Raw genomic sequence first — 14,023 nt, forward strand, 5'->3', positions numbered from 1 at the left:
TCTTCACATTAATTTTTTGAGAAAGGATCGTTCTCTAAACCAGAAATTCTCCAACTGGCTAGTAAACTCCAAGGATTCCCCTGTCTCTAACCCCTAGAGCTGAGATTACTGACGAGTGCCACCACCTGCTTTTACAGGAAACTAAGAACTCAGGCGCTTATGTTTGCACAGCAAGTACTTTACTCAAAGATAATCTCTCTATTCTCACTATTACATGAATTCCAAGGGAAAAATCTATCATCTGTATAGTCTGGCCTGGTGCCTCACTCAAGGAATCATTAACAAGCTTCTGTGGAGGGGAATTACTTTATCTCCTGAAGTCAGAGCTTCATCTTTGGCCCTGGGTAAGAGAAAGAAAGAAGATACTCGGTCAGACATAAGGCACTTAGAACTGGCACAGATAAGGCTTGAAAATTCTTGAGAAATGCCAAACATTTAAATATACAGATTATTCTCTGGAATCATATCTGCAGTCCTTGATAGGAAGTCAAGAAGCCAGGAAGAATGAGATCTCACAGGTTTATTAGGAGAAATATCCAGAGTATATAATCTTTAGTCTGTAACTACTTCTTATGTTGTTTTCCAGAAATGTCTTTAAGTATGTCATGTGTATACTTGGACATAAAAATGTGGACAATTTCTTTAGTGTTAACTGTAATTTTGCTTCAGGAACTAAGTTTGGTATACTTTTAAGAAAAAAAGAATAAATATGTCATACTAACTCCATCAGTCATCCCTATTCCTCATAAGGAAGCTGAGAATGTGCATTTCCAACTTCATATCAATGATGAACAAATGGAGGGAAGAGACAACACACTGTAGGCATTGAGCAGAACTGGAATCAGAATGTAGGAACTGAGAAAATGAAGAATTCACTAACTTTACAGGAACCTCCAACAGCAAATGTGGGTTCTCTGTCTCTTCCCATCTCCTATGGCCATCACTTTCAGGTAGACTTCCAGGAGTGGTAGACAAGTCAAACTATGACAGTTACTGAAGTAGCCATCATCTGATATGTTGGTTTTGTTGGTCAAATAATTACCATCTTTCTTCCTTCTAATCCTTATGTTTAGTGTTCATAGAATGAACAGAAAATCTGCCTCCTTGATTGCTTAACAAAACTGGACACCTTCCTCCAGTTGAAAATAAAATACTCCTGTTGTTTTAAATCAAACTATTTCTGGAGGAAAAGGACTCAAATAGCTGCCTGGTCCCTAGAGCTGGAGAGGAGTCAGTCTCCCTCTCCCCCTCCTTCTCCCTCTCCACCTCCCCTTCCTCCTCCTCCTCTTTCTCTGTCTCCCTGCCTCCCTCTACATTTCCATGTTATCGCTATCTCCTTCTCTTTCTCTACTCTTCTCCCTCTTGCTCTTTCCCATCTCCTTTGTCTATACCAAGGGACAATTAGTGACATTGATTCACAGAACTGAGAATAAATGAGTTAAAATGGGAGAGAGGATTAGTGTAGTATGATATGCAGTTAGCTCTAAGTAAACACCTTGTTTTCTTACATTGTTACTGACTGTTCTGTTAGGTCAGAAGATGTGAGTTTGAATTTGAATATAGGCATGGCCCAGACACAGTGATGAATTTTCCTTTCATAGGAAATAGAAACATCTCTTTTAACTGCAGACATTCATAACTCTTTCATTTTATAAATAGATACTGAAATATGCATTGTAAAATTCTTTTAAAATAATACTGGAAACTTCATTAATCTAGAAGATGTGAGAGTTTAGTAGTATGGGGTTCACTGTGCATGGAAGATGGCTTTTGCTCTCTGAGTTGACTAATTGTCTCAGGATTAACAGAAATAAAAATCTAAAACCCCCAACTTTGCATTTATCATTATGAGAAAAATACCTTGCTGTTAAGCTGTGTGACATTTGATGACACATGGTAAAAAAATGTACAGGAGGCTTGTGCTCTACCGAGTGACTCATAACTTGCTTTACAGGAAAAAAAAAAACCCAGCATTCTATAAACCAGAACAGGTCAGAGACAAAGAGGGGATGGATAACTGGTAACAACAGGAAAGGCTGTTTTAGGGGACAGCCAGTTAGCCTGGGGACACTGTTCTTGAGTTCCTGCTGTTCACTGTATTATCACGATGATGTAGATTCTCCTTTTGTTTACACACTGTCTTTTGGGGTAGCTTAGGCAGACCTTGAACTTGTGCTGATTCTTCTAACTTTAAACCCGTACCACCCCACTGAGCTAATTCCTGGTCTTGAAAAATTTTGTTTATAATCCAAATGTGGCCCTCTTTCCCCATCCCACTTCCAAGAGTCCTTCAACCCATTCCTCCAACCCTGTCACCCACCCAACCATTCCCTCCTCTCCTTCGCCTCATCCCCCTTGCAGGGGGATAAAAGTCTACAGTATTAGGTGCATCCTCTCTCAGAGGCCAGACAAGGAAGTCCTTTGCTACATCTGTGCCAGGGGTCATGAACGAGCCCATGTATCAACAAAAAGAGCTAATTCCTGTTTAAACTGGGAATTGACATGTCCTGTTCTCATCGGACCTTATGAAATTTTGTTGTTAGGAAATAATACACGGCATGGTGTTTACTTACAATTTTATTGTTTTTCGGATGAGAGTGTTCTAAATAAAACCAAAATCCCACTGTCAATTGCTCTGTCTCTGTAATCTGCCCATGTAGTCCATGAATAGCAATTACACTGCAGCCCACGTTTCTCCTACAATGAACTGGAATTCCTTTATACAGCCTGTGAGACCATGGCTCCCCTTTCAATTGCTGGCATTACTTTTTTAAACAGAACAAACTTAAAATTCCTTTTTGATTTAATATAAATGTTAAACTAAATCATATTCTATTGCCACAAATCATAGGATGTTGTGATAATTGCAGTCATTATACTAAATATCAGTTATTAATTATCCTCGTCTTTTTTCTTTTTCCCTTTTTTTATTGGATATTTTATTTATTTACATTTCAAATGTTATCCCCTTTCCTGGTTTCACCACTGGAAACTCCTAGGTCATCCTCCCTCACCCTGCTTCTAAGAGGGTGCTCCCCCACCCACCCACCCACTTACTCCTGCCTCCCCATCCTGACATTCCCCTACACTGGGGCATCGAGCCTTCATAGGACTAAGGGCCTCTCCTCCCACTGATGTCTGTCAAGGTCATCCTCTGATACATATGCAGCTGGAGCCATTAGTCCTTCCACATGTCCTCTTTGGTTGGTGGTTTAGTCTCTGGGAGCTCTCGGGGGTCTGGTTGGTTGATATTGTTGTTCTTCCTATGGGGTTGGAAACACCTTCAGTTGTTTTGGCCTTTTCTCTAACTCCTCCATTGGGAATGCCCTACTTAGTCCAGTGGTTGGCTGGGAGCATCAGTTTCTGTATTTGTCAGACTCTGGCAGCCTCTCAGGAGACAGCTATATCAAGCTCCTGTCAGCAAGCACTTCTTGGCATCTGCCATAGTGTCTGAGTTTGGTGTTTGTATCTGGAATAGATCTCCAGGTGGGGCAGTCTCTAGATGGCCTTTCCTTCAGTCTCTGCAGCATACATTGGCTCCATATTTTGTTCTCCCTTCTAAGAGAAGCATTCACACTCTGGTCTTCCTTCTTGAGCTTTATGTGGTCTGTAAATTGCATCTTGGGTATGCCAAGCTTTTGGGCCATTATCCACTTATCAGTGAGTGCATACCATGTATGCTCTTTTGTGAGTGGGTTACCTTACTCAGGATGATATTTTCTAATTCCATCCATTGGTCAGAGAATTTCATGAAGTCATTGTTTTTAATAGTTGAGTAGTACTCCATTGTGTAAATGTACCACAGTTTTTGTATCTTAATTGCTGTTTTTATATTCTACAACTTTAAAACACAACCTTCTTCCATTGGGCATTTCCCCTGCTTCTATTCTTATTGTCATAAACTATGTAGCAATTGAATTGCACACCTCTCTGTCAAGAATTGCTAAAAGTTTGGAAATGTCCCTTGTATGAAAGCTTTCAAATTCTCCTGCCCCAAGTTCCACCAATTCTGGCAGAAGACAGGAAGTGCTTGACTCGGAGACAAAGGATTTTATTACTCATGGTGAATGAGTACCCTGAGAAAGAGCACATTTGCTCCAATTCCCCTTCCTTTAGTATAGTCTCACGGAAGCATACTGTTGAAGCTCTTGAAGAATACCGCACCCTTTGGTCTGCATATGTCCTGAGGATTCTGGAAAGTCTGTTAGGAGTATATTTACCAATGTGGGACATTGGTAGCCCCTCCATTTATCATTCCATAAGTTTCTTGGTTATGAACAGAAATCAAAACCAGCCTGTGATGACTCCCTCTTTTTCAAATCTGTTAACCTTATAACATTCCTGATGCTTTCAGTTAACATTCTTGATTTCTCAAGTGAATAGTCTAATTTTCTCCTGATGTTCGGCTAGCTAACTATGGGGATTTCATCATTAACTGAAAGCTAAGCATAGGCTAAGGTGCAAATTAACTTTTCACAATGAAGAATTATTTCCCAGTATTGATAGCACCCTACAAACTGTAAACTTACAGTACTATCCTCAAAATGGAATCCATGTCCACTTTTTCCAGGACTTATTCTTCAGCAATCAGTAGTGAATCTTGTTTTAATGCTCACTTATCAAATGGCTATTAATATTTACTTTCCTCTCATGTGTAGTTGTCACCCAAGATTCCTTCTTTTTCAGTTTCTTTTCTGTGTTTCCATTGTATATGTGTGAACATACATACAAAGACTTGTGGAAGTCCCATAACAATTATGAGTATCATTCCGTAGGCTCAATCCCCCTGATTTTTAACATAGAATCTGTCACTGGCCTGAAACTCATTAATTAGCTAATGTTGGCTAAGTAGCAAGTCTCAGCGACCTGCCTTTCTCTGACTCCCTGGAATCACAAGTCATCATGAATTTTCCCTTAGTTCTAGGATCATCTCATGTCCTACCTAAAGACAAGTGTTTTCATCATTAAGCTACCTCCTCAGATTATTAACATATGTATATGTATGTATATATATATATATATATATATATATATATATATATATCTCCTCCTACCTCTCCAATGTCTGTCAACCATTCCTGATATTGTCACCTCCTCTCCGTTATCAATTGCTATTGCATATAAATATTTTTAAAAATCAACATAAAATACAAACTGCTGAGTCCTTTAAGTGTTGCCTGCATATATGTTCTCAGGCTTTACTCCTTGGTATTGGATAACAAACCAGGGGTCTCATCCTTGTGGAAGACTATTTTCTTCTACCTCAGCCGTTGCTAGTTGTTTGTAGCCCTGCATCTAGGAGTGCAGTTTCCCTCACCTACATCGGGACATCAACTGTCAACTGGTGTTGGAGTTGTTTAGAAGTTATTGACATTTCTTGGGTGCTGCTTTCCCATCATAACTAGAAGAGACAATCTTACAGCAGACTTCCTGGTCCTTTGGCTCTTACAGTCTATTAGCTCCCTGTTCTGCTATGTTTTCTGAACATTGATTGTAAAACTTGTGTTCTAGGCTCATGGACTAAGACTGGGAAATGTGTTTTCATAAGTATATAGATGTCTGTGAGCATATAAACTTAGCCTTGTGGAAAAACCAGAACAATCATGAGTATCCTTCCAGAGTATAGCTTTCTATAATGTCTTTCTCTTGATAGTTAGGAGGAGGAAGAGGAAGAGGGGAAGGATGAAGAGGAGAAGTGGCAGCTTCTTTGGTGAGGAGTGAGCTCTACACCCCCATTTCAATATTTCTTTTTAAATGTATTACTATTTCTTTCTTGGCACATAATCAAAATTTAACTGGCATGTAGGTATTCTGAGTCTTACACATTCTAGATACAGATCCATTTTCTTCTCAGTACTTACATGTGTCTCCTAAGACTGACATTTTTTATTATTTATTTTTTGAGTTTTACTCTAAACATCTTATTTCTTTTTGAAATAGTGGCTTCCTACATAGACCAGTCTCATCTGGAAAGTTTGCTTCTCCTGACTTAGCCATCTGAGTTCCAGTGTTAAATGTGCATATCTCTATGCTCACCTAGGAATCACACTTCATAAATGCATCCTTTATATTTTCTTCCATAGGTTCTAAATATTGACATGCAGAGCTATAATAGAGATGCTATTTATTTGGGGATATTATATAGAATGTAAATCTAACTAGACTATTTTTTCCAGACAAGTGACAACATGTCTCAGTACTATTTCTTGGCAGATCTATATTTATCTGTCTCTCACATGTTAAGACCGTGTGTTCATCAAAATAGTGGCCCAACTACTCCTGATCCTTTGTGATTCTTTAGAACTACTTTGGTAGTCTCTTCTACCATGGACATGGCATGTTAAACGTGCTTTGGCAGTATGAGCTTTTCTGTCATTTTATTTATATTTGGATAGCTTCCAGTGTTAATCCGTGTGACAAATGGAGCAAAACTCTAGTGTGATTTTTCATGGTCAATTGTTATGTGCCTACCTGAGAACTTTTGCTATGTGTATTTTAAGACTCCACTGCTAGTTATTAATTCTATTATATTTTTATACAAGTTTTGCTTTCGTGTTTTACTAAGGACACTCTCTGTTATCTTTGTCATTTTGTTCCATCATAACCACCAATTTTAATGCCATCTTCAATTACTAAGCATCAGTAATACTATAGACTTATTTACCCACTGTCAGCTTCTGTGTAATTTTTATGCTTCATATTGCTCCACCTTTCCTTGTTTTGCTTAAAATTCCCTTCTTTTAACAACTCTTATCTGATTATGTGTTTAAAAAACCTACATTGAACTTTTTGTTTTCTGAAATATATTACAGATTGGATTATTACCCCAAGTTTACACGTGGAAGGCCTAACCTGCTCCCAATGTCTTTATAGAGGTAATTGAAGTTTAATGATGTGTTAGAATTAGAGCAAAAATCCAGTATTAGTGATGTTCTATGAAAGGAAGAGATATTTTGTAAGGAATGGGATTAAGCAGCAAAAAGAACATGTGAGGTTATACATAACATGAAGATATCAACCTGCAAGGCACAAAGAGAGTCCACAAATCCACAAACCTACCAATGACTTGATTTTAGATTTCCACTCTCCAGAAACATGCAAAAAGTTTATTTCTATTGCCTTCACTCACCAATTTAATATATTATTATGGTAACTGTAGAAATTAATATGTTTTAAAAATCTGTTATTTACTGGGAAACCTAAATAATTCTCAGCTGAAAGCCTCTGTTCATTACCTATATTTTGAAGACAATAAAAGATATACCAAATAGATAGCAAATGAGGTTGTTAAAAGCTCCTTAATTACTGATCAAGGCCTAAATATAGAACAAGGACTAATAGACTTCTAATGCCGGATACTACTACTGTTACACAAACTCATTTGTCAAATGCCCTACTACAGACTGGAGTGATCTTTCTCACACAGGGTGCTGTCAGGAGCACAGAGAAGACAGGTTATGCTTTCTTCCTCAGGAAAAAAAGCCACAAAAAGGGCTGCAAAAAGACGTATGCCGGGGTTGGGGATTTAGCTCAGTGGTAGAGTGCTTGCCTAGGAAGCGCAAGGCCCTGGGTTCGGTCCCCAGCTCCGGAAAAAAAAAGAACCCCCCCCCCCAAAAAAAGACATATGCCCTTTCCACAGCTCAGAGTGTATTTCCTAAGTTTTCTTTCTGTTATCAAGATTCTTTTTTGGATAATATTCTTTATTTTTAATTGAAAATAGATTTATATGCAATATATTTTGGACATGGTTTCCCTCCCCAATCCCCTACAAGATGCTCCCTACATACCCTCCTACCCAAATCCATACCCTTTCTTGATCTATCTCATTAGAAAATAAATAGGCAACTAAAACTTGTTAAAAGAATAAAATTAAGTAAAAAAAAACCCTAAATACAGCAAGACTGCCAAAAAATACCCCCCAAATCAAAACAAAGCAGCCAAACAAAAAGTACATGTATACACAGACAAACATGAGAGGGGGGGAGGGGAGGGAGAGAGAAAAGGGGGACATTAATCACAAAACTGGAAACCATAGTACACAAGAAAAAACCTGTAAGGTTAAATTTTATATATATATATATATGTGTGTGTGTGTGTGTGTGTGTGTGTGTGTGTGTGTGTGTGTGCACAAGTGTGTATGTCTGTTTTTGTGTGTATGTATGTGTTCATTCCTATAAGTACAGGTATATAGTCCTGTTTTCTGTAATCATGAGTTGATTGTTTATCGCACGGGACTATTCAGCTTCAGATGCATTCTAGTTTGTTTAATAATCTCTATGTTGATGGACATCTGGAATGTTTGAAGATTTAGATGGTAAGCCAAAAAGTAACACTATTTATATATAGTTTTTGAATACATATATGTACTCATTCATTAGACACAAACGCTCAGCAATATCATAGCTGGGTGATAAATGACCTGGATGCTTAGGTTTTTAAAAAAGGAGATGCCAAGCTTCTTCCAGTTGAGGTACTCATCAGTTTGTGGCACACTGCATTCCACATGTATGTTCCCACTGTATGTGAGCGATGCATAAGTAATGTGGTTTCCCTGCAACATCTCCAGCTTTTGCAGTTTGGCCTTTTTTGATGAATTTCCTTTGGTCAATTATGCGGACCTCATCTCCCTTGATTCCTTCCCATTTGGCCCAGAGCTTTCTGTGCCATTTCCTCAAGTGATCAGTGGCTTCTGATCAGAAACCTTTGCCAACTCAATAATTGCTTCTTGTTTCTCTCTATTGTGAGGTTTTCCTTTATATTTAATCTCATTATTGTGTGAATTAGACATGTATTTGGTGGGCTAATGTTGTGTAGGGTTCACTCCAGATCCTGAAACACTGGATTTCGTGTTTCTTGACATATGTAAAATGTTGACAAACATTATTTATCTGATCCAAGGAGCCGTCATCTTCTTCACTTTTATCAGCCACATATGATGGTTCTCTTGTTTGTAAGTTTATCTTTGACATTTTCAGTATTAGTTCTTTACATACATGTTTGTTTCTGATCGGACAACTAAGCACATTTCTTCATCCTTGCAGCTTAGTTTTTCATCCTCTTTCCTCTTCATCCTAGGCTCACCTACTGAGCTTTTAAGCTCAGTTTTTATATTTTTTGATTACTGATCTTTTAATTTCTTTCCTACTAGTGTTTCCTAGCTGAGCTTTTCTAATGCTTTGCTGAGAGTTCCAATTTTTTCATTTTTGCCAAGTATGTTTGTAACCTCTTCTGAAACTTCATTCACGTTTTTTAAACCATGGATGTTTTAAATCTTTGCTGGATTTTTCTGACATATTGTTTATTTTGTGCAAGAATCCACTTACTGCATTGTACTAAGTTAAATCTTCCTAGTTTTTGTTTGTTTTTTGTTTATTGGTATAATAGCAGATCCCTTATTGCACTACTAATTAAGTGGATATTTCTGGCAAGAGATAGAGGGTCACTGTTCCATTACTTTTAGAAGAAGACAGATCTGGACGTCCCATCTGACCTCTATTGACACTACATTGGGAGCTGCTGAGGTACAAGTATTAGATGCCAGAAGATTCTCCACTGGTGGCAGAAAGGAAGGAGAATGTGACATACTTGAAGAGGAGTTAATAGTCTCTGACAGACCCTCTTTGCACACAGTTATGTCCTTGGAAAATTTGCTACATTCTCATGAAACAGTGTTCAGTGTTTGGTCTATTTTGTAACTTAGCTTTTGCAGGCATAATTTCCATCGACATAAGACTCCCTAATATACTTGGCTTGGATAGAATCATTAGTAATCAATGTTTTGGGTCTTGGTAAGCCTGTTGTTTCCCCCGTTCTTTGTCTGGAGAGAGACTTTTGATGAGATTCTTGGTCAAAGGAACCTATATTCATTGGCATTTTCTGTGTGGTGGCTTCTTTGTTACTCTTCACAATGCAATGCTATTAGCAGATATACCTTTTCATTTCCGTCTTCCTGCACTTGCTTTGTATGTAATCTAAAAGATTTTTGCTATCTTAAGTACAAGTATAAGAAATGTATGTTTGCACCATTTTGTGGAAGTAGAAGTTCCTAGACTAACTTGCAAACAACTTAAATAGTTAATATATAATATACACATTTTTACTAAGGAAATATGGCAGGTAACCTCCTCCACTATACACGCAGATGTTCACTGGCCCACACACAGAAAATTTGGAAAGCAAGCAAATCTCCAGCTCCCTTAAGCAATTATCACTGGTAAAATTATGTTCCCAGAACACAGTGCTCACCATTGCCAGAAAGTAGAGCAGCAGAATCTCAGATGCATGAGAGAGAAACTCATGAGGCTGTCTCACCATAATCATGCCTGTCAACTGATGTCAACATCCCCGAATCTGTGATTTGTGAATTCAAGCTAAGCTGGGAAAAATGTCTTGACCAACTTTGTCACTGCGTGTATACCTATTAGAAAACACACTGAATGTTCTGTCTGGATCCTTTTCTCCAGTTGCTGGAGAATGACTCTTCAGACTGAAGCTCCTTCTTCACTCTAGGGACGTACCTGACAACTGACTTACTTGGGGACACAAAGTCCTGTTCTCTTACTGCAAGTTGTGAAAGGCCATGAGAGTTAGAGGTACCTGCAGGACATGAAGAAGCCTTAGTTGCGATCAAACTAAAGGTAAGTTTCTTTTCTGAGTTCAAGCTTCTTTAATTTCCTCTCAGTAAACTTGATGATAACTCTATTCTTTGTATATGTTGTATGCATATTTTTAACATCTTTTCTAGGAAAAATGATGAGATATCATTATCTTTCTTATTAGAAATTTGCATTTCTCATTTTGGGTGTCATGAACTGAGTACAGAAATTGGATCAACATCCATGTGTGAACAGAAACTCGCATTCTGATACCTCTGTAACTCTTTTCTGATTATTTAACATTTTTGGATGTGTGCATATGGTGTTAATCAGTAAATCTTTGCTAGGTATGATGGTATAGACCCTAGAACTCAGAAAGCTATGAAAGGTGATAACATTCTATAAGAGTTTGAGGCCAGACTCATTCTACCTAAAGTGTTGGAGTCCAATGTAGACTACAAAGTATGACCCTGAATAAATACAAACAACCAACAAACAAAAAAGTACAAGTATAAGAAATGTATGTTTGCACCATTTTGTGGAAGTAGAAGTTCCTAGACTAACTTGCAAACAACTTAAATAGTTAATATATAATATACACATTTTTACTAAGGAAATATGGCAGGTAACCTCACACACACACACACACACACACACACACACACACACACACAATCATACTTCGCTACTAGAAAATAGTTTTTTGTAGAAGGAAAACTAATCCTTAAGTATTTTGAATTGACATCATATCTTCTCTGGCTCTTTAAGTTTTATTCAGTTATTTAATTGCCTAAGCCAAAACTTGAATGTTTCTATTTTAGTATTCTTTTGATCAAATAGTAAATTATATTTGCTCTAGCTTCAAAATTCATTGGGACCCTATCTATATTGATTGCCACTAATTTGCAATATTTTATACCATAGTCTAGGTCATCATTTCCCAAAGTGTTTTAACCAAGGACTGTGAGGACATACTCCAAATCTTTGAACCTGAAGAATAACTTTAAATGGATATCTTCATACTATTAATTATTCAGTTGAGATGAAAGACTATTACTTCTTAATTTGACTTTATTTTTATGGTTGACATGGGTATTTTCTTGGAAGAAAATGTGTTAAAGTTTTTACTAAAGATTTCATTAAAAAGTGAATAATGACATTATTGTGTAGAATGGCTGTCAGTAAGTTCTCCCCAAATCGAATGCTATAAAACTACTGGCACTTCTATTCACTATTGGAAAAACTGTAAAGACTGAGGATCAAGAATCATAACTTTTAAAATAATGTAAATGTTTTCACTTCCTCATATTTAAACTTGTGAAGAGTTTTCATCTCTAACTGGTAGTCTGCAAACTATCAGAGATAAAGATTATAAGACTTTGCTAAGAAATCTAAAGAAACATCCTTTTGTGTGTGTGTGTGTGTGTGTGTGTGTTTATGATTGTTACTGTTCTATGAAAAAGGAAGAAAACCTAACTCAATAACTGGAGGATTTCATTACATCTAATTCCAAAATATTTCTTATCTAGCATTCCAGGCTCACTTGTAGTCTAAACCAGGGTTGGTCAAGATGCCTAGTAGCAATTCCTAACTTAAAGACATGACACTGAGAAGTGTAAGCAAATAGACATGGGTAAACACACAATAGCAACAGCTAAAGAAAAAAATCAGGTAAAGTATCTATACTCTATGACAAAGAAAGAAAGAAAGAAAGATCAACATAAGAATTGGAGTTACTGTGTCTAAGAAATGTGATAGGCTTTTGTAACAAAAAGGCCATTTCCTGTGGCATGTTGAATTTAATTATACACTGTACTAAGTCTATGCAGTACTGCTTTTCTATCTTTTTTCATAACTTATCAACAATGGAGGCTACTGATCTTGCTTTCTGACTGGTGGGGACACAACAGGGTAGGAGATCAATCTGTAGTTAATGCATAAGTGACTCTAGGTACAGCTCTGATGTATAAAAGGACATTTTTGTGCCTAAACTCTAGCCACAAGGATCCTGACAGGAACAATTAAGAAATATGCCTATTGGTACTGCCGGGGTGTGTGGTAGAGATGATATTGGTGGCTTGGTATAGGAAAGCCAGCTCTGAAGACACGAGAGCAGGAAGGCTGGCCTGACCTCTAGCTAAGACGGTGCTGGAAACCTGGTCCTGGTGGTGTGGGCATGGGAAATCTGGCAAAGATGACATGAGCAATGGCGAGCCAGTTCCATCCATCATAATTTACTATAAGAGCAAGAGCTGGTCCTCCCCCCCTTCTCTTGGGCAAAGTGGGAGATCTGGCCCTTGTAGCTGGTAGTCCGACACCACCCAGGTCCAGATCTAGCCCTTCGAGTCGGTCTACCCAGCATCTACACCATCTATGAACTGCTAGAGCTCATATTACAGAGCCAGAGTTTCAGTATCTCCATGACACTGGTAAACAGCAGTATATTTGAGAGGAGTCCACATGAAGATACAGTATTGATAGTGTAGCAGAAACTAGAGGTTTTGAGTCAGACCAATGGCTCATCGCAATGAACAATTCACAAGTAAAACTATTTGTGGAAAAGGGTTGCTTGTGACATACCTTCACATACTATAGCTTCCATAGCAAGGTGCTTTTGTTTTGTTGTTTTTTTGTTATTATTTGGTAGAAAGATTGGAAGGGGAGAGATGGGAAGGGGAGTAGTTTCGGTAGATTATGTAAAACTCACAAAGACTGAATAAAAACTAAAAAAAAAATAAAGAAAGAAAGAAAGAAAGAAAAAAGAAATATGGCTCTCATGCCTTAGCAAGTAGCTTTTGGCCAATGACACACAAAATGTAGTTAGGTGGTCAGTTCTGCAGAGAGAAGGGATCACTTCTTACTATAGAGCCTGTATCCCCACTTCAGAGATTAGAAAAATAAATGCTGGTCCAAAGTCTAAAATGAATCACAAAATGAAAGGACCCCTCACTAAGATCAATGACCCTCTATATCTAAGACGTACTAATATATTCATAGCATTATTTCTTTGATCCTACTCAGATGAATGAACAGTTTTGTATCTGCTGCCCTAGTTTTAAGTATTACATTTCTGAATTATCATACATTCTCATATTCTTTCCCCATAACCATGTTATATGGTTCAATTACTTGTGAGCACGGTTTTAAATAAATATGCATGTTAATATGTATATACATGTACATACATATACACATGTATGGTTTACACTACACACATATTTATATATTATAGTGATGTATATAGAAGTAAAATTAGAAGAATACTTTCTGGTTCTTTAGATAGAGATTTTGAGATTGTGATGGGTAGTAAGAAAATTTGATGTCCGAGAAAAAAAAATCTCCATTCATCAATCTTTTCTTTCTTTCTTTTTCACTAACTTTTTATTCACATTACATGCGAATTATAGTCCCCTTACCTCTTCTCCACC

Source organism: Rattus norvegicus, chromosome 7, assembly GCF_021556685.1.
Source record: "Rattus norvegicus strain SHRSP/BbbUtx chromosome 7, alternate assembly SHRSP_T2T, whole genome shotgun sequence".
Taxonomy (NCBI): Eukaryota; Metazoa; Chordata; class Mammalia; order Rodentia; family Muridae; genus Rattus; species Rattus norvegicus.